Raw genomic sequence first — 25,000 nt, forward strand, 5'->3', positions numbered from 1 at the left:
ATCTTGGCAATGTAAAGGATCTTCCCTGAAAGGATGTTAGATCAAACACCACAGATTTGCAGGAGATGTGGACAAATCCTGTCTTGGTTAGATCAGAGTTTTAAAATATTTTGTAGGCAGACAGCTTTATGTATTGGAAACTTCTGAGGGCATGGGCAGGGCACACACACACACAAGGAGGAAGGTCTGTAAATGGGGACTGGTACACGGCTGGGGAGGCTGTGGTGGCACGGGTGGACACCATGCCCAGCCTGAGAAAAGTGGTGTCAGCTCTCATGTTTTTCGGGAACAGTGGAAAAATACTGAGATTTATTCCAGCATCCTGCTTTAGGGACTGTTTATCTCTCTTCACTTATGCATGTAACTCCCAGTGACACTAACTGGACCCTTCAGGCCCCGCCGGTCCCATCCTGCATTTATGAGTGCAGTGCTCACGTGGAGGCCTGGGCAGGGTGTCCTGCACAGCTCCTGGGCTGGCTTTCTGCTGTCATTGAGCCTCTTTCCCTGCCTATCTCTGTCCCTGCATCTCTGATGTGCCCAGGGTGAGAGCAGCTATGCCATGGCAATTCAAGAGGCCCTCACAAAGTAGCTGATAGGGAATAATTATTTAAACATGACATCTCATTCCATCAGAAAGGGTATGCAGTTTGCAGAGGGCCTGAGCCTTGTCTCCTTGAGATTAGCAGGGGTTTAACATCGAGTTGAACAGGAATGGGATGTGCTGCTAAGAGCCACACAATGAAGCCTTTTAGTCTCAGCATTTGGGGGAAAGTCCTGTTGTGCAGAATAAGTCCATGCTCAAGCTTCTGTTTTCCCTTGCTGTGTGTTAGATTTCCATCTGTAACCTGCAGAAATCCTTCTGGCCCCTGCTCATCAGTGGGATGAGATTACTTTCTTCCTTTCATGTCTCTAATTCGTTTCAAGGAATGAGCTACAAAAGCATGTTTTAAGAATGAACAGAAATTGTGCTGTCATACCCTAGTTATGTCTCACCACTATTTATTTTTGTCATACTGTTTCTGAAGATTTTTAGGGTCTTTTTCTTCACTGGGGGTGTGCTGGATCACTCACTGAGCCAAGTGCAGCTGCACAGCAGTGCTGCTGTGGGAAGCTTACTGTAATAAATTGGTCTGTAAGGATTCATGGTGCCGTTTTTTAATGCCAGGGAGTGTATTAGACACTGGTAAACTGGCCCAATTTGACCTAAGTGGAACTGTCTTAATTTGTTTCCAAGCAGCTTGCTGCCTGTACCTTTAAAATATCTGCTTTACATAGTCAGTGTCAAATGCGTTAGAATAATATTAGCACAGGTAAGTAAAATACCTTTTTATAAGGCTTTAAATCATTTCTGCTACAGTTTAATGTGTAAAGCTACAGATTTTCCCAATTTGTTCGTGAGGTTATGTATCACAGACCTTAAATCATTTAAGGTTTTAAACCTGAGGGGTTCACTCTCAGTCATGAACTGGAAAGCAGATTGCAAGAGACATTGACATGCTGATCAATGACATGAAGCCTCCAAACAAATCAGTACAGGACTTTAAGAGATGAAGCCTTACTGTGTTCTGTCTGTCATCAGAATTTATAAAGCATCTTAGTGAAAGCCCCTTGAGAATCATTCCTAGAATTTTGCAAGTCATGAGCGTGTATGTAAAAGCTGAATTTTTTTTAAACACAAGTAGCCTTGTAATAGCATAGCAAAAATGTGCTCTGTGATGTTGGTGTAGGAGTACTAAGAACCTGTTTAGTGAGATAACATCTTTTAGAAACCTAACAGTTTATTATCTTTGTTTTTGTTTGTTGGCTTTTACGTTGAATGAGCTGCAAGTAAGCACTAGAAAGGTATATCTTCAAGAATTTAAGACATCAACAAGAGCAGAAATTCGAGACAAACAAGCTGTCACTGTTTTTAGGTAGTGAGCAACTGAAAATGTTGGATGGGACCTATGTTTATCTGCAGCAGTCCAGGAATTTGCTGTTCCTATGTGTTCAAATATAGTAACTGAAATTCCCTTATTTAAATTCTAAAGTGTTATGGGCCTTCATAAATGGGATCTGAATCCTACCTAGATACAATTTCATGTTTAGCAAGACCAAATCTGACGACAAAGGTTTCTTTTACCCAGTTACAAAATGATTTCTTTTCTCTCCAGTCAGCATTGTACGTGCTTCTCTTCACTTTTGCAGTGGTTTTCTTCTCATGTAGCTGGGTTTGCCCACTGATATGGGGTGCTGGGTTGGAGTAATGCCTTGTACCTGCTCACCAGAATTCAGCTCAATAGGAAAGTGTCTCATAAGAGGACAGACTTTGCTGTTCAGGGCTTATAATTCAAATTTAAAGATAACTGGCAGGTAAAAGAAAACTGGGCATGAGGAGAGAACAGGGAAGAATGTCTTCCTAGGTATGAGGAACAATGGGCATGGCAAACCAGGTGATTACTGCAGGATAGTTGGTGGTTTGCTGTGGAAATGTGAGTTTTAAAGAAGGGGCTTGAAGCTTGAGTTGGAGTAATTCTCCTATGTCAGAAAAAGTTGTATGGCAGAATTATCACTTGGAAAAGGCTTTGAAACACGTGGCAAAGCCTGTCTCAGGCTGCAAGTGAAGGGGGAAGCAGCAGGATTTGGGAAGCCTTACAGTGAACCATCACAGTGGCAATGAGTAGCCCATGGCTGGCGTGGTGGGAACCACAGGGCAAAGAGGAGGTGCTGTGGACAGAGGGGAAACTGCAGGAGCACTTTGCACTGGATGCAATCCTGACAAGGTGGAGACTGCAGAGACCTTGGAGGAGTACTGATACAACACAAGAGAAGTGTTGTATCAGTACTGCACTAAGGGAGGGCTGTGCTGCTTAGTAGAGAACTTCTGTTCTCAGAATTACTTCATACAATATATTTCCTATATTTTCATCATCAAGAGGAGCCCTCAGAATTGTTGTCTGCCCTTCAAGCCAACAAACAGCCTTGAGCAGCAGTCTGGTCCTGTCGGTGCTGATCGATTTAAACCAAATGCAGTCCCATGACCAAGCTGCTGAATTATTTCCCCCAGAAATGAAGGCTGCAATGTTGTCCACACTGACCAGCACAGCCTGCCGTGGCAGCTCTCAGAGCAGCCAGTGCTTCTCTGGGCAATCAGTGCTGCTAAGGTGGAGCCCTGAGGCTGTGGTGCTTGAGCTGCGGTTTCAGAGCCTGCTCTATGAAAGAGTTTGGTTGATGTTGATGTACAAAGTGTATTATTTGGAAGTGACCTTTAATTTTATTTGTTAGACATTCATAGGAATAAACATAGTTAGAATTCTCAGTCATAAATTCTTCAGATTATAGCTTCAGTGGAGTGAACTTTATTTTGCTCTAAGAACGCCCTTTGTTTTTGTCTCTATTTTGCTTACTAATGTAATGGCCCTAAATTCACTACTGACAAATATCTTGGAAGTATTCTGCTTGGCTTTTACTGCTGGCTCTTATCTGTTTTAAGTAGGGTTTATTAGATGAGATCATCTACAAAGGACTTATTTCTGTTATAAAATGGAATTAAAAAAAAGTAAAAATACAATTAGTAGCTGTTCTCTTTTTACTCAGTTTGAAAGATTAGAATATCAATGTCAAAGAGAATAACTGGGTTTCTGGAGTATGCTATGCAACTTTTGTTTTATCCTGTTTTGTCCTCTTTTGCTGTACTGTCTAGGGGAAAGGATCAGAAGAATTTCATTCTGTTCCTCATCATTATCTTGAGAGGAGGTTTTCCCTCTCCAAACAATCCAGAACTGAAAGAAGTTTTCATTTCCAAATATGAAATGACCACCAAACATGTACATTACAAAAACTAAAAAATAAAATGTGTTAATCCCATTAATATTATAATTCTTAATGCTCTCTGCTGTCCTGTAGATTGCCTGCTTGAGGTAGCATTGTAATATTTTAATGTAAATGTCTGATTCAAGCACTGAGTTTTGACATATTAAATTTCTCACAGGTTTTATTTTTCCAGTTGTGACCTTCAGTACCTATCCTGTGTCTTTTAAGAATTTCCTCATCCAGGGAACAGATTCGTTGGCTTAAGAATAACTGGTAAGAATACTTATATTGTTCTTGTAACGTTTTCTTCTGCTTATAGATCTGAGTCTAGCTTTGTTCTTCCATATTAAAAAATAAAAGTAAAATGGGCTACCTAAATTAGATTTTTAAATCTATTCTTGCATTTTTTTTATGTCTTCAAAAATATTACATCTATGTCTTGCAAAACTTTTTATTGTAGTTCTTTCAGGTTGTAGTGAGCTACAAATAAATTATTTTTTCAAGACAAAATTCTGCTTGGTAAAATCACGAGCATTCATCTTTATGCAGTTGATATGTAATAATTGTGTTGGGGATGAATCATCATTTATTACTTTATCATCAGACTGCTGATTTAAAAAAAACCCATGACACTCCTGATTAAATTAATTTTATCATTTTTTGGTTTTTTTTTCCTCCCGTAAGTTCAATAGAACATCTCATGCATATTATTAAGAACCATATTCTGTTGTGTATTAGCATGAGAAGAACACCCATGAAAATCAGTGGGTGGAGGGGTGTACTACATTGTATATGTGATTTTCCTCTGAGCTATTCCAGTGCAGCAGAAGAAAAGCTCCTGTAAAGTCTGAGAAATCAGCTTGGTGTGGAAATAGGTGTGAAATCAAAACTGGGTTATTTGGCCCTCGGTTTGAAATAAAAGTCTAGCTTCCTAGGAAATAACCAATAATTAATTCCACATTCCACATGCATTAATTGATCCTTAAATCAAAATTTCTGATAGCTTCTGCTCCCAAATCAAATTCTTATGTTATTTCTTTATTTTAATTGTTATACTGGGTTGTCCATTCCTTTTTATATCTTGTGAATTAGTAGAAACTCTGTGATTCAGAGGAATTGTGCTGATTTATAGCTGATGTGAGAGGATATCCAGGCATATTAAAGCTTCAGTACTGCAAATGCATAAGCAGGTATTGAATTACTGATGCTAATGGAATTACTCACGTGAGTAAAGTTAAGTAGAGACGTAAGTGTTTTCAGGATTGATGTCTGTACTTATGAATTTATATCATTTAAGAGTATGGCTCACAATTTTTAAAACTTACTAATTGAATGTGAGCTACTGGATTTTATTCTAGACAATTGACTTGAAAAGAATTACAGTGACTTGATTCTAGAATAATTCCATCAGCTTCGGAGAAGATATGTGCATTTTTTAATGCTGTAAATAAGGATGTAGTTTGACCAATTCACTCCACTGATCCCCACTAATATCAGGAAATACTTGCCAGAGTAAAGGAGGAGCACAGGACTGGACAATTAGTGATACAAATGGTTTCAATCAAATGGTTAAATAGCTCAGCAAAGACGTGGTTCGTTTTGTAATAGCATTTGGAATCCAAATAAAACCATCTGAGGGATGTGCTGTTTGTTGTGATGTTAATGCACAAAACAGAAAACTCTCAACATGTCTTGAATTTCAGGGGGGTGTTATGAAGCCATTATGTGTTAAAAATAAAAAAAAAAAAAGGAAAAAAAGAAAAAAATTCCAAGCCCACAAACTTAAAATACGCATGCAGAAGCTCCTACTCAATTCTAATTAACAAAGCTTACCTTTCTCTTGACCATAGAGGTCATCATGTAAACTATTTAAATTGATAGTAATATTATGCAGCACGAAATTAATTTTACATTGTATACAGTTTTTATTGTGACTTTATCTTGTTTCAAAAGTGCTTACTTTCTGATTTTGTGGATATTACTGACTGGATTACTTTTATTTTGGTTTTTACACAACAGTTATATTAGAAATTTGCTGTTTTATTCTTACCTTCTTAGTAAAAATCCTTTTATCACACAATGGGTAATTTATATCCATTACCAGCCCTTTCAATCCTTTTCAGTGGTGCTGTCAGTGCCTTTGGCACAGTAATGATTAATGTGATCTAATAATAGTGTGCCATTATATTACCTTAGTAAAACATGTACCAACATCCTATTCAGATCTACCAAATTCATAGCTTCCTATAATATTTTTGTTGAAAGACAGGATTACTATTTTTCAAAGAGGAATTTTTTTTTTTTTGCCTTTAACATATTTAATGAAATTCACAATTCTTTGCCATGGTAATCTTCGTGCATGCATTTGGGCTTGATGGGTGAATTTTATATCATTCTGCATTATTATGATTTGTTAGGCAAATTGTTTGACACGTAAAGAAAGATATGCATTACATTGTTTTGCTTTGTTAAGGGTGCATTTTAAGCACTCGGTATCTTCTGATTATTCTGCTGTATTTATCATAGAGGGTATATTTAGATTGCAGTATGCAAGAACAAGTATTTGGGCTAAAATGTGTCTTTTTCTGCATTCTAACCCAGATACTGCCACATTCTGCAGAAGGCAAGCTCTCTGCTCCTCTGCCCAGCAGAACCAGTTTTGGTTACAGTTGCTTTGCTGTGGTGCTTGCTCTTTGGCACTTCCTTGCTTTTTTTCTGCCAGTAGCGATGTGCAGAATGGTGCCCAACTGTGAGCTAGAAACTGGGATTGTGCCTGTAGTTTTCAGCCCAAGGTAAATACACCCAGGAGCCAAAGCCACGCGTGTCTGCCCCATACCTGAGTTTCACCCAGATATGGCATTGCTTGACCCCAGGCTCCAGCTGTCAGGTACTGCCAGTTCACCCAAGGGGCAGAGAAATGGTTCAGAGAACACATTTTTTGGTAATAAAACACGCTGGTGGTTGTGGAAGTGCTGGAGTAGTGTGTGTGAGTGACTGCCTTCAGTCAGCCCAGTTAGGCACTGCTGGGAGCGTGGAGGGGTTTGGTGCTGCTCTTGCACCGAGCACTGATTCCTCCAGTCCTCTGCAGCAGGACTTTGCAGGCTTGGGTTCATCTGTTCAATAGTCAGCATGGCTGAAGAGTTGGGATAACACTGCATCCTTGCAAAGCATCTTAAATCTTCATCACCCCAAGATGTCATTATTGCAGTCAGGGAGTCACATACTTAACACTGCTGCAGCAAAATCGAAATGAAACTGCATGTCCACATTTTAACTCTACTTTGTGATGTTTGTTAAATACATAGTCTTACTGTTTCATCACATCACAATAAATAATGAATGAGAAAAATATTTTAATCTTGTCAATACTGGGAATGTCTAAAAACAGGCAACGTGTGTGTATGCATTTATGTGGATTCCTTATTTGATTTAAGCTAAGCGATACAGCTGTAACATGATTTGAAATATGCAATCAATGTAAACGAAGAAAAATATTTTGAATGCAGTATATAAACTGTGTGGTTTTTTAGACATATTTTTAGGAAAAGAAAGAAAGATTATGATTGTCATCCCATGTAACAATAATACTGCCACTGGAAATATATGCAGCAGCTTTATTTTCTGCCACGGTAAAGACAATCTTAAGTCTTGGTCATTTAAATCAAAGGCATTCTCATCTCTTCCACGTAGCTGATTCTTCATGACATAACAAGAAATGAAGGGGAAAATAAAGCCTGAAATCTTGGTTTAGCATTGTATTCAAAAGGCATAAAGAAAGTTCCAAAAGATGCTTCCCTGCTTTTAGTAATAAATAGTTATGTACAAAATAGAAAAGCCTTTTACTGTCCAAAATTAGTTTACTAATGGAGATATAATTATTTAAAGCTCTAACTGAGCTGTACCAGTCTTGAATTAGAGATATCTTAGGTTTGACTGTGTATTGTGCAGATTGCATTGTACCTTACTGCTTTATTACTCCTGCATCCTGCAGTTTTACCAGTCAGGGCCAAGCTGAAATGAAAAATGGTGGCTTTCTGTTTTGGGCTAAGAATAGGGTGGTCAGTGAAAGGTTTCTCCCTCATTTTTCCACATGCAACTCAAAACAGATGTAGTAGACTGCAGAATAGACTTCTCCATGCTCTAAAGCATTTTCAGGGTCTGGTTGGTATTTTTTTTTTAATATTCTGTTCAGTGAGAGATTCCTGTATGAAGTGCTGGGGGCACCAGGTTCCTCAGGGTTGTTTTATGTCTCTTTCATTGGTGAAGTCAGTGAATTGGCCAGCCAAGGATTATTTCATCTGCACATCTGTCCCTCTTTATTCTGATGGGACATCTCTGGAGTAGGACTGGTTAGAGGAGGGGAGAAGAGGACCCTGATGCAGCTGCACAAGCTGTTAAAGAGCCCCATTACAGTTCACTGCCCTTGTTTGAGCTCCTGCCCGTGGTGCTGTACTGTGATCCTTAACACACTTGGGTAGGTTAGGAAGTGGCTTCTTTTGTGTGACTCTGAAAGAAAGGCCTCCCAGTAAGCAGAGGAAGAAGAATAAAATGAAATTAAAGAATCTTGGCCTAGTCTTGAAAGATAGAAAAGCACAAAAGGAAGAGTATTTTTGGCTTTTAAGGCTAATTTTCTCTTGTGAAGCCATCAAGTCAATGAGTAGAAGTGGCAACTGGAAGTTCTTGGGTTATATTACTAGCCACTGGAATACTGTGTGACTTTAGTAATGAAACATAAATGTTCTCTCTGTTCCCCAGTGGACATAATACCATTTACCTGTCTCAAAAATGCTTTGTAATTTAATTAACACTTGGAGTGCTCTTTGAGCTCCTTATATAAAAGCAGGCAAAATGAGTCAATTGTTACAGAAATCCCAATTTATCCCCGTTTAAAAAAAATTACACTTTGTCTTGACTTTTTCAAACCTCAGATAATGTTTGATAGGAGTTTTGGGCTTTGTTCTTACTGGTCCTTGGAGTCACTTATTCTTAGTGATTTGCATAGGCACGGTGTAGGTATTACTTTTTTGTTCAACAGAGTATTTTGGTGGATCATAAATTACCAGTCCCTGTGCTGGGAATCTGCTTCTGAGAGTAGCATACATTTTCAGAGGAGAATTTGAGTTGTGCTAGACAAGTTCTTCATTATTCTTCAGTATATAACTTTCATTGTTTTGCGGGAAAGATTTCTTAATTTTTGGTCGTGCAGTGGATGTAATAGCTTGGTTTTTGTTTGGTGAAGTTATGCTCTATGTTACTGAGAAGCTACATGAGAGAAGTATTGTATTTACAGCTCTTCCACCATGTTTCATTACCACAACCATGTTTCATTACCACATCCTGTCCTGGCCAGATCACTGACCAGTGACCAAACCAACTCCTGTGTAACCATTGCCTGGAAGCATACCCTGATCTGTGTTTGATGGAAATAATTGTATAGATACTTCTGCTTTGTAAGCCAGCTGAGATGTTGTTTTTTGCATCTGTGCTGATGTCCAGTAAAGAGTTTTATTTTTCAGCAGGCAGAAACACTTGCAGCAGGTGAGCTGAAGTTTCATCCATCCATGCTTTTCATCTTGTATTGGTAACAGCCAGATCCTTCTCTCAAATCCTAAAGCCCATCTCCTTGTTCCTGGATACCTAATTCATTCTTGCACTTTTTCCTCTGCAGCTTCATGCATTCATGTGGGTTTTGCTGCCTACCCCTTGTTTATCTTTTCAGAAACTGTAGAAACAGCACACACATACCTGGATACAGCTGGGCTCAAAGTGAGGTTCTTGGCAGAAGTCTGTGTTCATACTTTTTCTTCCTTTTAATCTGCTTTCTCCCACTGTCTTATTTTAACTGCTCAAAAGGAGTTTAAACATGCTCCTAGATAAGGAGATAATCTCCACAAGCATCTTACCACTAGCAAAAATGTGGCACACCTGTTTGCACACAGGCTTGATGAAATATCTCAAAGTTATGCTAAGCAAGTCTGCCATTACCTTCTGGTATTAAAAGTGTCATTATCTTGAAGTTCTAAGTTGCACTCTTTGTGTAACAGCACATAAGAAAACCTAGAAGGAAGTTTATATCTTTCTTATTCTTTCCTTCATCTTCTCCAGCAGTTGTTTCAGCAGAACCCTTCTGCTTTTGCTTTGATAATTTAAATAGACAGTCTGATGCAGTTGTGACAAACTGAGGGCTGACTCTCAGCTCTTGTGGAAATCTGGCAAAGTCAGAGTAGCTCAAGTGATCTGCCACTGCTTTTCAAATATTTTAGTGTAATACAAGCTCCATTTATCAGAAACTGTTAATCTTTTTTCTGACTCTAGATCTGACTTTCCTTCTGTACAAATTTGACATTTATTTCACTTTTTAAAGCATATTCTACTACAAAAGAACTGGATAAAAGGGAGAGGGAGATGTGAAGTTTATACCTCTGCCCAGCTGTAGTGCTGGGTAGCAGTATGGGAGGAGGTGCAAATGTGCAGTAGCAGCGTGGACACCTGTGCACATGTTCAGGACTTTCCAGGAGCAGCTTGTTTTAAGAACAGGTGAAAGTGTGTAACTCTAACAGTCTAAAGCAGAAGCTCCTCTCCCTTTCTCCCTCATGCCCTTTCCCTGGAACATTACATTTTTTACTGCAAGAGTGGCTGGATAAAAATAGAGCACATCTTAAGGCTCTTAATAGAGATCCCAAGTGTTGCTTTGAATGGACATTGTCCTGTGAGCTCAACAGTAGAGGAAAATTCTTGTGTTCCTTTTCTTTCCTGTGGGTAACTGCACATTTCATAGCTGACCAAATATGCCAAGACTATGGAAAAAGAGAAAATGGCAAGATGACTATTTCCCCAAAACAGTAAACACACATTGCAGCCTGGCTTCTTATTTGAGAATGCAAGATTTTACTTTTTGAATAACTACTGTATTTTAACAATAGACATCAAGTGGTTGCTATGTGATACACAACAGTGTTTTTCATGAACTTTTGGCTGCTGAATAAGCCCAGCAAATATGGGTTCTTACCCTTTTAGTTTTCTGGGTCAATTCATTTTGCACAAAGGAGAGAATGATAATTTGAGTTGTAGGCAGAGAATGTTTTCTTCACATGGTAGGGAAGATGAAAGCTGTTTTTATTTGATTTCTTTTTAAATTAAAAATTATAATTCTTTATAGAGTTACAAATAATTATCTTATTACTAAAGGCATCCCATAAGCATGTTAGAGTCTTTCTCTGTAAAATAATTGCTGATTGTCACTGCAAACTAAAAGTGAGGGAGAGTGAGGAGAAATAAAAATATATATGCAATGTGTATGTGTGGAAGTTATTTTATTTTTTCAAAATGGTATTTGATTGCCTCACAAGTAAAAAATTAGGCAAATGCTATTTGTTAGGTGGTGCTGGCTAATTATAGACTATACAGAGTTGTTTTCTGAACTGCTGTTGTCTAAATGCTCAGCCCTTTCCTGCTTATGGGTCAGAGAAGAGAGTGTCTGTCAGATTTAGCTGGCTACCTGATGGGACACCACATTGAGGGTGCTTTTATGTTCTTATCTTCTGTTCTTCTGTTGTTGGAATCCCATGGAGCAGGATTTCTGCAAAGTGTGGATCTAAAATCTGTGTGAGAGCAGGGGCTGGCACTCAGTAATGGGAGGGGGCAGGTGAGGTGGTGGAGGAGCAGGAGGATGTCACCAGCTCCTGGGAGCACACACAGGACCAGCATCAATGGCACCTTACATGGAGGGAGGAGGGGACTCCAGAGACAGAGATAAAAGAGAATGTTTGGGATAGGGGAGGAAAGGCATTTGAGTTATCCAAGGGAAGGAGGGAAGGGAAAGAAATGATTTCTAGCTGTGCAAAGGTACATGAGAACATGTACCCGTCTCTAGTTTCTCAGTGCTAAAATAGTAATTTAATTGTAATTAGCTCTGGAATAAGTACACTCACAGGGGCCTATGCAGGAAGGCTTTGGCAGAGAAAGAAGGGCTTGGTTTGGAGAAGAGTGAAAGCTAGAAGAGTGCTGCTAAGGACAGCTCCATCATGTTGAAGGACAAAGAGGATGGGGGGAAGGTTTCCCATGCTCTTCTCTGAGGTGTTTCTAAGCCACGAGCTGTTCTGTCCTGTAGCAGGTGTGCACAGGCTTTGTTTAGTCTTGCCCAAATTTATGGAGCACAGAGTCTATGTGACAGACTCCCAAGGCTCTGGAGGGCTGAAACATGGATGTACTGCTGGCTGTGGCTGGTGTTACCTTGGATTTGGTTTCTCAAGGAAAATACAGCTGTGATTACTCTTCCTTTTGCTGTCTATGTGTGACAGCACCCATCAGTGCTCATCCATCCACTGGAGTGTCACAATGATACGTGTTTGAAAATGACAAAGATGTAAAAATCTCATCTGAGCATTGTGGCTGTTCATTCTCTAAGGCTCTTTTCTTAGTCCCTCACCATGCTGCCAAAACACAGCTCTAGAGCAAGCTCCAGAAAGGCTCCATTCAAAGGCATCTCTCCTCTCATCTGGACATAACTTCAATTAATTCTCACAGTGGCTGTAGTTCTCCATTTGTGTAATTTACATAATTCCCTTAGGTTGAATAAATTTACACAAATTTGAACCTTCTTCTGCTGAGGAGGTTTGTGTTCATTGTTATTGTTTTGGGGTTTTTTGAGCATAGTCAAGCTCTTTCTGCATGCAGTCACTGTGGCAGATATCAGCCAGCAGAGCACCCATGTTTCACCTTGAAGATTTCCTTACTGAGAAGAATGAAGGAAGTTATAATACATCCCAGGTCACTGCATCCTCACAATGTTCAGGAAAGTCTCATCTTCCCATTTGCCCTTCTCTTCTCTATTGCCTCTTTTTGGTTAAGTTCATTCAAAATTCAATTTTGAGGGAAATACCTTTTCTCTTTGGTCTCAGACACAGCAACACCCCTGCCCCACAGATGATAATAGGGATTGCTTACTCAAATAGAAAGAAAAATTCTTTTATGGATGACATTTTTATTTTATTTTATTAGATGTTCCATGTAAAGCATTTATCATTGGAATAATTTTCCCTCTCAAAGTCATATCAGACACAAAGCTGTCTTCAGGGCTATTTCTTCTAGTTCACTGGACAGCTGTTCTGCCTGAAAAGAAAGAAAAGATCATATATCAATCAAAGACTTCAGGAGAATCCTTATGTTCTTTATCTAATAGGAAAATCCTAACTGTGAGTTCTTGATCTTCTGGCTTCTGCTTTTTCAGTTTGAAGAACTGCATTGGTATATTTTGCAAGTCTTATCTGCTGTGTTTATTTTTTTAATGTATCTTTTGTGTGTCATTTTGATGCTAGGAGGGTGTTACAAACTCATCTTCACTGGTGACAGCCACATCATAAGCAAAGAGTTTTCTTACCCCTGTGACTCAATTCATCCTCCTCTGAATGTCACTATGGGCAGAAATTAGTGCTGCTTAGCAGAAACAAGGTCCTCATCTCTGCTCTACTGGTGCTGAACTACTGATTTCCAGTGGAAAAAGACTAAAGGGCTGAAAGATGTGCCCAACATGCAGCCTTCTAAACTAGTACAGCTGTCTGTACTTAGTCATCATTCTGCAGTTTTGTAACTCCATTGCAGTGAAATAGGTAACAGGGAATAATTAAAAAAAAATAAATGTATTGCTAGATGTACATGTACCCCATTCTGCCATGCTAATTTAATGAAGATTCAAAGTACATTAGAGTTCCTGATCTTTAGAAAAATATTCAGGATACTTTATACAATTTACTAAACAATGTGTATGTACAGTAGCAGAATTGAGATTAGTGTGTGTCCTTTCATCTCTGAGTGTGGGGTGAGACACAGAAGTGAACTTGGATCTCCCTTTCAGCCTAGCACTGATCACCTTCCAGAATGGAAACCACATCCTCTAGGCAGGGATTCCTGGCTGTGTTGTGAGCTGAGTGTCAGAGCATCTTTGCACTGCACAGCTACACTGGAACCAGGCTGGAGGCTGACTTGGAGACACAGGAGCCCAAGGGAACTATTAACCAAACTTGGATATTTTTGTGCATGGGAAAAAGAAAGGCAAACTCAGCTCCAAGAAGGTTTTTGTGTGCACCTGTTGGTGCTCTTTAAAGCAGTCTGTTACATGCTCATGCTATGTTGGCATTCGATGGCATCTTCAGAGCCCAGACAATGGCATGTGGGGCTCAGCAATACAAAGATTTGCAGTGTTTTGATGTGTTCTGCTGAAAGAGACCCTCTGTTCTCTCAGCCAGCAGACCTTGACTTTGGTAAGGCTTTGCAAGGGCTGTCTGGCCTGGATTCCTTTATGTAGGATTGCAAGCAAAATTAAGGCATGACGCAGCTAATTATGCAGTGGAAAAGAGGTATGAGAAAGGAAAGATGTGCCAGCATAATTGCTGTAAATTCTTGTATTTACATATACTTAAAGTCGTCCTGATCCCAAATTTCCCAAAGCAAATGAATTTATTGATTCTAAGCAGATCTTGGATCATATCGCTTGCCACATTGGATCAGAATATTGGGCCATCAAGTGCCATTGATTATGACCAGGAGCAGAAGATTTAGAGCAAAAGGCAAGAAACCTGTGATCAGTCATTGTAGAATAAGTCTCCTTAAGGATGCTGTAATTATAAGCAGGATGCATGGCCAGTGTGCAAACTGTGATAGCTCCAAACAAAGGGAAAACAATTGGGATGATTTAATTCACTTTTGCTTTGAACGAAAAAAAAAAAAGAAATCAGTTTTATTTAATCAATAGACTCTAGGGTTTGATGTATGGATGAAAACTTACAATCAGTGGAATAATACTTCTGGTTAAGCACTTCTCATCAGGAACTTGTTTGACCTGTGAGCTGCTTCATTTTTTAAACTTAGATGTCTCTATTATGGAACTTCTAAAGATTGTTGCAGTACCAGCATGGGGAATGTGTGTGTGTGCTTTAATACGGATGCATCTTGTAGGAGAGGAGATAAACCTTTTTCTTTGTACACAGACACATACATGATTTATCAAACATATTGTATTACTCTGTCTTTACAGTAAAATGTACAGTGGATGTGAATTACTCTATCTGTGAAGGATTAGAAACTCTGATGTTCTGTCTTGTATTCAAGAAGAGGATTACTCTGTAGATAACGTGCAGATAATTTACTTTTAGTGAGGCAGTGCAGTTTAAGGACCGAAAAATCAACTTTCTTGAGGCAAAAGGAGTAGGAATTGGTGTGGAAAAATATAGGGTAGTTGACCACTCATGGACATTTCAAGGGAACATCAGAAATATATCATTATATATTTATTGAACAATTGTCATTTCCATCTTCCTAAAATGGTCTTTTGATTAAAAAAAATTAAAAATATGTTGTAAATGCCGAGTACCTTGAAATTCACCAATTTTATTGCATGCATTGGCATGATTGGCAGCATTACATGCCAACAGCTCATTTGAATATGAAACATCTGTACATTATTATTTAGGGATTTTTCATCTGTTGATTTTAGAAATGAGGATTTTATGAGTCCTTGCATGCATAATTGTGTGTTACTTATATACAGAAGCCGTCAGTAATGAAAGAATTGGCCGAAAACATACTGTATATGGTTTTGTGATTAAGATAGGAAATGCAGTGTATGAAGAAATACAATATGCACTGCATTTGATTTTAGGTGTGGCAGCAGCAATTATGATTTTGTAACAGTGGAAGTAACATGACAGTTCAAAAGCACAGTGAGAAGATTATGCTTTCTTATACACAGCAGTATAAATTCTTAAAAAAACAATGTAATTTTTACATTTTTCACTGGAAATCAACATAATCCAATTTAGAACAATTTATTCTCAACAGGTATGGTAAAAAAAGATATATCATTCTGGAGCGTGGTATAATACATTAATTTTTATGAGTGAGTTATGAAGATGTACAACTCAGGACCTAGGATAAACATCATATTCCTTAATTAATCCATTACATTATGGCACATATGTGTCACTTTTATTACCCTAAAATGAAAAATGTTGGGGAAAGAAAAAAAGCCTGTTTTTTCTCTGTATTAGAAAACCTTTCTTCTAAAATCATAAAAACATAAAATTGAATGCAGCAAACACTATTAATGAGTTAAACATCTAAATTCCTTGAAGACTTGTAAGATAAAGAGTCATCATCTTCTGGTAATTGTTCAAATACATTCTTAGCTCAAATATATTAAAGCTTCTGCATGCAGTTTCTATATGTTTAAATGAATCCAGACAAATTCCAGCTAGAGAATGCTGGTGAAGCTGTGATTGAGCAACAATATAGGAACATAGTGGGAAATAAAGAAAAAAAAAAGTCATCTGTCCCAAAATACATTGATGTAGATTCTTATGAAGAAGCCACCCATAGAGATCTACAATGAACCTTTCTGTCGTATGGATCTTATCCTAGCCAAGATTCTCCCTTCTGCTCCAGCACAGATCTCCTTTAATCTGGTGATTTTTTTTTTTAGTGGATAGGAAACTCATAATTTCCAGAGGAAGGGTGGCAAAATGTCCTCTTTGCCTGAGTGCTCTGGCCTCATGTTAGGAAGTTTGTGTCTGAGTGTGGGTGGGTATCACATTTTAACCACAGAGTTTTATTTACAGATTGTAGCATATATTAGACTTGTAATTTTGAATATTTTGTATTTGCAGCAAAGGGTCTACAAGAGCATTGGTCACCCATTGATTAAAGAATTAGATCTCACCTCACTCCAGCCAGGTAAGTTGTATCAGCCCTGCAGCTCCCAGTACCTGTGCTTTGGGAAGGTGGGTGATTTTCTAAACAGCAGTCACTGCCAGAGCAGTCCAGGGCATGGCTTGGAACAGACACCAGATCTCCCTCAGTTCCTGGTCAGGGACTTTTCAATGCAATTTATCTCTTTGGTTATCTAATGTGGGAGCTGTTTTCCCAAAATGTGGTATCATTCAGTTGTATCTACATGCTGGTGCTGAAACAATGACTGCATCTTGTCTACTGCAGTGTATTGGAACTTCCTAGTATCAAACCCATAAGATTGTGAATGTGTGCTTTGTGAGCCCAAGAGCAAACGATCTTTTACATATCTATGTGAATGCATTTTCACGTGATTTTACAATGCTAGGTTATCTGTCACTATTTGTCATTTCTAAAATCTGATACTAATAGAATTTAGTTTTTGTCATTTTACATTAAAATAAGAAAAGACATAAGACAACACAAACCAAAACACTATTAATGAAAAAACCAAATTAGAGATTATTGTGTATTGAAGACATGAAATTTAATACAAATTAGCACAATACAAAGAAATATGTTTTTCTGCTATCTCAGTACTAGAAGAATAGCTCTGCTTTTCTCCATATGTCTGTGTCACCAGGTTGTTATTTCTTTTGTTTAGTCACATAATAGAATGCGTTGAGACATATTATACTCAACTTGTGTAACAGCCTACAAATACTGATTGCAGTTTGAGCTTGTTATGGAAAAGTATTGCCCTGTGGATTGAGAAAATGACCAACAGCGGACTATAATCTATGAAGCTGAGAGTAAAATTGCCAACTAGAGGTCATTTTTCAAACCAAGGGGCAATAGTTTTCTACTATAAACTGAATATTACAGTCAGTATATGTTTTATTAAACCATTTCAGAAACTTGGGAGCAGTTTCATTTAAACTGCTTGCTTGATGTGGCTCAGAGAACAGGCCCAGGGCAGCCCACAGAAGAGGTCTAGTGCAGTCTGTATAATAAATATTCTGTATACTCAGTAATTATGAAGGCTTTAGGGTCTTTACTGTGAGTGGCCATATCCTGCCACCATTCTGAATCCTTAGCAGCAATTGAAGTCATTAAGATTTGTGTATAAAAATGAGTGCAGGCTGCTGTTTCTCACTGTAATACTGTGACAAACTAGAGTCCAACTATATAGAAAAGCCAATTATGGCTATTGCAGTCTAAAAGATTAAAAGGAAAATGCCTTTCCTCCTCCATATCCTCTTACTGTTTTTCTCCCCTACTGAAGTATGGAGATGATGGCACTCATACAGGGGTGATTGCTTAGTGCCTTAGTCAGTAAGAGGATTTCCACTCTGGAATCACACAAATGACAATAAACGTGTGGGCAAAGTGAAGCCTTTAACCTGTCCTGTAACACACCTTGCTTATCCATTAGAGGGTTCTGCCACCCTGTGCCTGGGAACAGAGGTGTTTTCTGCAGCCATTGCCTTGAGTAACTCTTAAATGTTAATGTTTTCAGTACAAAACCCTCAGTGGACTTCAGGTTTTAAGAAGAGTGATGGGGAGTTCCAGCTTTTCTGTAAAATAGGGTATGAAGAAATATCAGAAGGACCACAGTGGCTTGGGCAGAAGGAAGTCAAACAAAATATTTCACTTTTTCCTTGAGAATTCTTGATAAAAATAATCTTGTTTGGAGCTCCTTGTGGGACTTCTCCTTAGCTTCTTTTGTAAGCCTCAACATCAGTTTGTCTGCCTTGTGGGATTTCTGATTTTCTATTTTGGGGCAAAGCTCAGAGCCTAATCCTGGTTTTGTGGCATAACCATATCACAGACCACTACTACTGTCTTGTTCACAGCACACATATTTAAATTTCTTCATGCCTAAGATGGAAATTCACATGTCACAATCATGCCTGTAAATTGTGTGTTCCCATGACCATAATTGGAGATTTCTATCTGTATTTGCCAGATTATTGCATAGTTACAGCTATAGCATGGGCAAATTAGGAGCAAAATATGTTTTTCTACTCAGAGTTTTTAAAAGCCAGACCTTACATCCATATGGATGTATATATTATACAGACACAGACATAATTTTCAAATGGTCATAATTTTAAAGGTCTGCATAAAACTTCACCTCAGCAAGGGTGATGGATTAGAGTAATAAAAAATGGAGCAGCAAAAGTCCTGTTGTACATCTAGTCCATCTTCTTGACGTTACGGGATTGTTCCCTACAGGGTACTTGCTGATACTTTGTCCAGGGCAGGTTTAAATGTCCCAAGCAGTGAAGTTCCCACTAAAGTTTGACAGGCATAATTCAAAGGATATTTTCCTGACCCTCTATCTTAAATGGAACAGTTTACCATGATATGTTGGTCATAACTTCAGGGACCTGTCCTGTGTGTTTCTCTTTGGTGCTTCCAGGCTTCCAAATATTTGCAGAAAATCTCCATAAATTACTTTGGTATTGACCATGCCATTTTCTCTCATCCTCCACCTAACACTGTCACTGGGCAAATTGTGAGGGTTTTTAAGACTGGGCCAAATGAAAATAATGCTATTAATTTAGTGCTGCATGTATTGCCTAATATATACACACTATATATACGATTATGCATCTAGTCTGTGTTCATTTCTAGGAGGATGTTGTTTAGAGGACTGTCTGATTGTATTGGGCTTCTGCAAACATATAATTAATCTCATTTTTAGCAATGCTTAGCTCCAAGCTGATGGTGTAGAAATATAGGGTTATTAGTTTCTAGAACATTTTTATTATGCACTTTCTATTTTGATTGACAACTATTAATATTTTAAAATGACAGAACTAAAACTTATGCTGCCAGATAGCATCAAATGTAATGTATACTAAGTAAACAGAAGCATGTGAGCAGGATAATATTTATTGTATAGTTACACAACAATGTGTAAGAGACTAGAGAGAGAATTATTCTTCAAGAGGGATATTTGATATTTTACGCTCTTTAGAAATACAAACATAGGACTGAACTTTGTACCCCATTTCCTCAGGGTAGCATGCAGATTTTATCATCTATCTTGCATGGGTTGTTCTTGAAAGCTTTCATTCTTCACCTTCCTTTCTCTCAAATTGTCTGTATAGAGACATGGGGAGAAGATCCTTCCAAGATGAAATTTATGGCTCTTCTGCTTTACCATTTGATGGTTTTCTTGTAGCTCCAGCTGAAATTTCTGTTGAATCCTTTTCCTTGAAAGAAAACTGTCCTTGAGAGCTTGACTGTCCAAGTCAGATCCTGTTAGGGAAGAGGCACAGTCAGGAGTGTTGTGCAGTAGGAAATTCATGAAGAGAAGGATTGTTGCCACTGCACCCAAGTCAGGTTGTAATTTCTCATTTGGAAAAAAAAATAGCCAAGCAAATAGTCATTTTGTCTTTAGAACAAAAGGAATAGTTACTATGAAGTATATGCAAATTCCCATGTATTTCTAGTGAATATTTAATATGAAGCAGTTAGAGGCAGGGCAAGAATTACATAGCTTTAAAAAAAAAAGAAGCCAAATGGAGAGGCTCCCATTTTCATGACACAATTCACCCGTCTAAGAGTACTTATGGAATTCAAGTTAACAGGAAGGAGCTGGAATGTCCAGAACCTGGTGCAGGAGGTTGTTCTTAGGTCTGTGTGCCTCAACTGCCATGCTGGAGCCAGGCCTGGCTTTAGAATGGGATGGCAGAGTTGTGCATCTCCTGAAAATACATACCAACAATTAAAACTAAATGAATGAAGATGTAAATTCTTGTGCTGTGTTAACAAGTAAATTGATAAAACTAGCATTAATCAATAAGGAGGAAGACTTTGGGGTCTTGTTTTTTGTAAAATAATTTCAGTGTGCATCCTTCAGAGCAAAAATTACTCAGCCCAGTTTTACAGAAGTTTGCCAGGCACAGAATATATTACCCAGAAGTACCTGGTTTATCTTGTGTAGTGAACGGAATAAAGCTGTGTTAACCTTGTGCTCTATCTGTACTAACTTTTCCTAATGTAGATCTAGCTTGATTATTTCAGTGAAGTACCATGTGTACCTATCTTTAGCAGAAGAAACTCTAAGAGGCATCCCTTAAATTAATTTCAATTCAAATTTTTTTATGAATGATGAAGAGTAATCACTTGTGTCCTTTGCCCACCACCAAAACAAGTAGCTGTAAAATGACGAGATAATATCATTAGGCAGTTGGTTTTGACAAAAAAAGATTAACTGGAGAAGAGAAGGAGAGTCAATGGGGTTGATATATTTCACATTTATTTACTGTACTAGGTAAATGACTTTTTCACTCATTGAAAAAAAGTATCCATGTGTGAGGTGTTTTAATTTTTCCCTGAATGTGCCTTTACGTACAATGCCTGTCTCCTACTGGGGTTGTTGGGCAGCACTTTTAAACAGCTGCAGTTTCTAGCTGCAATTAAAATGTTAAACATAAGATTATATATATATAAAATACCTGGTCACCCAGCATTTATTATGAACTGTTTGGTGAAGTTCTGCATTCGTTCCTTAAATACAGCACATCATGTTTTGTTGTTGTTAAATTCTCTTTTGGATTACAATCTTCTCTTATGAGTATGTGGTTGACTGCTGCAGCATTCATCCACTGTGCCTTCTGCACTTCCTTCAGCTTTTCCATTCCTTGCAAGTGGTTTTCCTATTGACTTGTGCTTGGCATCAGGTTGATGCCATTAGCAAAAATACCAGTCTTAAAATGTTTATTATGAATCTGGATTGGTGAGGGAATTGCAGGGGCTTGTGGAAGCACAATTTGGGAATAGTAGTTCCTGTCGATCAAGGCAATGTGTCATCGTGCCTGATGTGCTTGTGAATTGTTATCAATCCTGTTACCAATTTCTGTCTAATCCCTCCTTGTCCATCTGTGATGCTTATGGTTCATCTCTTCTGGGCATTAATATTCACGTTTCAGAATGATACATCTAATGAGCGACCTCACTTTGGGGGAACCGTGCCATGTTGTGATGGAATAAAGTGTCATGATGTCTTAGGTAAATAAGCCAATTGGTCTGGGAAGAGGAAAAAAACTTTATCTGGCAGAAAAAAAATAAGAGGAAAAGCTGTGGGGATATGACTCCTACTGAAATGAGGGTGCTACCCAGCAGAATATACATGAAGAAAAGTGCCATCACAGTGTAATTAAAGTAAGGATGGTTGGGAACATGTAAAATGCCTTTCAGGTAGCATTTTTGGATTTTGCAGTCATGGTTCCTGTAAACTTCTCTACGATAGTCCAGCCCAGTGCAAACTGTAATGTTTTGTTCTCAGATTTGGGAAGAATTGCGTCAGAGATGTTACTCATAAGGGTCTTAACTGCAGTCTTAGATCACCAGGGTCAGGATTTCAATGCCAGTACTGTTCCCATCTGAGCATCTCCTTTGTCTCCTGTAATGTAAATCCTATCCTCAAATGCTTGTGTAGGGTTGGCACTGATATTCAGTGGGAGCAAAGGCATCAGAGATCAGATGGAAAATATGTATATACTGCATCTGTGTATTGTATGTGGCAGCCAGGCAAAGTGATGGAGCAACACTTTAAAATAAACAGGATCTTTATTATACAGTCAAGTGGGGAAAAAGTGGATGTTTCTATTTATCAGTTGGGTTTTTTTTTTTTTTTTTTTTGTCTTGGGTGTTTCTATCTTTGACTGATACAAATATTTTGGAATCTAAACATATCTCTGCAATACTGTTGTGTCTTTGTTCTGGATTTCTTTCATCTTAACTTATCAACACAGTATATGAGCCATTTTATCCTACAGTGTGATCATCATCCTAGTGTGTATTTGCTCATTAATGTCAGGTTAAGATCTAAAGAAATACGAAAGTAGGAGTGAAATTTCTTTCTTTCTTTTTTTTTTTTGTTTTGTTTGTACTAATCTTTTATACTAATAATGATGGAAAGAGGAAAAACTGTGCTGTGGCTTTAGCTAAAGAAAGCATATACACATTTTCCACAAGTGCTATTGCTTCCAGACTTGGGTTGGCTTAAATATTAGAACTCAAACATGATTTTAAAACAAAAACTGTGATCAAGTCTCTCTTTGGGGTAGGGACTAATTGGTTTGGTATTTAGAAATAATTGAAAAATCCTAATAAAATATGCAGTAGAAATAAATGTATATGAAATGCACATTCTAATATTTATATTTTTTCACTGAATAGATTTTTTTCACCCATATCCTTTGCATAAGTTCATGAAAAGTTGGCAAGGTCTGTTTTTTTATACACCTGATGTATATGGTGAAGAAATTTTAAAAAGAGAAAGTACCAATGAAAGAATGTAAGAGCTAATAATTTTTTTAAAAATTGCTGTTTGCTGCTAATGGGACACGCATTTGTTGCACAGGTTGTCTTCTCTCTTTTCCTTTTTATTTTTTTCCCCAAAAATTTACCCTAAGAGTATTTTTAGTCAGCTTTTGCATTTCTAATAAATATAGAAACAAAACTAAAACAGCTTTCTGATTTCCAGTTAAAAAACCGAAATTTTCTGGAAGGGTACAGACAGAAGAAGGGGAGAGGGATGTGGGAGTGGGCCAGGCAGGCCACAATTTACACACTGGGTGTGTAATATAAGGTGTTGAAAATTCTCACAGCTGGAGCCTGCTCCTCTGCACTAGCTAAGGAGAAGAATTGTTCTGTTCTTGGTCGCATGTGGCAAAAACTGTCCCAGTAGCAGCTCTGGGTGAGTGGTTTGCAGAGGGGAACCCACAGCAGAGCCCCACGGGGAGTGGTGGGGAATGATCCTCGTGCTGACAGCAAGGGTCAGAGGATCCCCAGCTGAGCAAAACCCCGAAGCACAAGATCTAGAAGTGAGTGATTCCTTTGTTATTTTGGGGAGCTCAGCTGCAGGCTGAGGGTGTTGGATGGACCAGGCTCCTTCAGAGCTACTCCTCATGCCCCACCCTCCACCTGAGCCATCCAGCCCTTAACACTGCTTGTTTTTATTCCTCAAAGTCATTCTTTCCTTTTGTGGGGACACATCACCATCCACAGTCTCATAAAAACAAGCACTTAAGAATATGCTTTGTCTTGAAAACTTTTTAATTTGATTGAGATGATTTCGAACATAAAATATATTTTCTGAAGTTTGCAGGGGCGGGTATGCAAATGTTTTAATGGAGTTGAAATGCCTGGTTTACATCTGATTATTTCACATGGCTAGGCTATATTGTAATAAAGCATACTAAAACATAAATGACAGAATTTAAGAACAGTGTTTTGACTTTCCTAAGGTAAATGTTTTCACATTGCATTGTCAGTTTTGGCCTGTTTTGGGTTGAAACCAAATCGTCTGCTGAAAGTTTCATTTTTAACAGATTTACCTATGCTAATGAGTTTAGCAGCTCTGGCTCTTTCATATCAGTCCTTCCTGAGAATCACCATGTCTGCCTCTACTTGTTGCTTTATTATTTTTCAGAGCTGTCAGTTTTCAGTCCTCTTCAGACTCCCTCCCCTGTCGCAGGAGGCACAGAGGTCTTTTTACTGCATTCAGAGTATGAGACACAAAGAAGCCCACAGTCTAGTTACTGAGCTAGGTTTATTGCAGTTAGTTGGCATTGTAGGGCACATTCTTCTCAACATCTTGAAGCTTTTAGCAAGTCTTTTCTCTTATTTGAAAACTGACACAGTTTGGCTTCTGTTTATGAAGGAGTCACAGCCCTGCAACACTGATTTGTGCTTGCCTAGCTGTGTTCTAGTGTGCTTTCAGTAACATGGCAATCCTGTGTGAAACCTTGCAGCTTTATTTACTACATCAAGCTCAGCAGCAGGCAGTGCTTGAATTTGAGTAAAACTTGTGGCAGAAAAGTGAGAAGAGATTGAAGGCAATTTTTGAATATATTTCTGTACTCTCCTGTTTATGTGTACATTTAAGTTTATAGTAATATTCTTTATTATTATAACGCAATGTGTTAAGACTTGCTGGATTTCTCAGCTTTATGGATCAAAAGACCCTTTATTGACAGGCATTGTCAATGCAAATTTTCTCAGATCACCAGAGTACTTTATATCAAGAGACTGACTCTCCAGCCTTGGCAGTTATGCTAAAAATAATAATTTATATACTAATTAAGGTAGTACTGACTTTTAATGACAGTTTGCATCTGTTTTTTAATGCATGTTAGTATATGAGACTAACTTTTTGCACAAACTCTCTGTGCAGTGTAACCTGTCTCCCTGGAAATAACATTTCTATTTATTCCCTTTTGAGAACAATTCTTTTTAAAAGATTGTTGGCATCTGCTTAACTTAGAAACAACATCACCTTAATTGAAATATTTCAAATATATTTTCTGAGCTGTTCAGATCTCCACAGAGTCTGTCAGGCTGCTGTAGTGTGCAGCAAGCCCTCTTTGTTCTAGTGGGGCCCTCTGGGCAGTAAGAGTGGTGTGGGAAATGTACTCTGAGAGGGTCTAAAATAGGCAAGTGGGACTGTGCTCTTACTTCCTCACTT

At 38.3% G+C, this 25,000-nt stretch overlaps 1 protein-coding gene across 23 annotated transcripts in view; it reads left to right on the plus strand.

Moving 5' to 3' along the window:
* The window catches only part of ZNF536 (zinc finger protein 536), a 344,757-nt gene that overhangs the window by 51,066 nt on the left and 268,691 nt on the right, over nt 1–25,000 (plus strand). For 16 of the 23 annotated variants that reach the window (XR_010346602.1, XR_010346601.1, XR_010346600.1 and 13 more), the window contains 2 exons: nt 3,971–4,065; nt 16,452–16,518. The gene's annotated coding sequence lies outside the window, so the exon portion shown is untranslated. Of the gene's footprint in view, nt 1–3,970; nt 4,066–16,267; nt 16,366–16,451; nt 16,519–25,000 lie in introns of all 23 variants that reach the window. The other 7 variants (XM_064386632.1, XM_064386630.1, XM_064386631.1 and 4 more) reach the window with 2 other exon arrangements.

This window comes from Passer domesticus, chromosome 12, assembly GCF_036417665.1.
Source record: "Passer domesticus isolate bPasDom1 chromosome 12, bPasDom1.hap1, whole genome shotgun sequence".
Classification (NCBI taxonomy): domain Eukaryota; kingdom Metazoa; phylum Chordata; class Aves; order Passeriformes; family Passeridae; genus Passer; species Passer domesticus.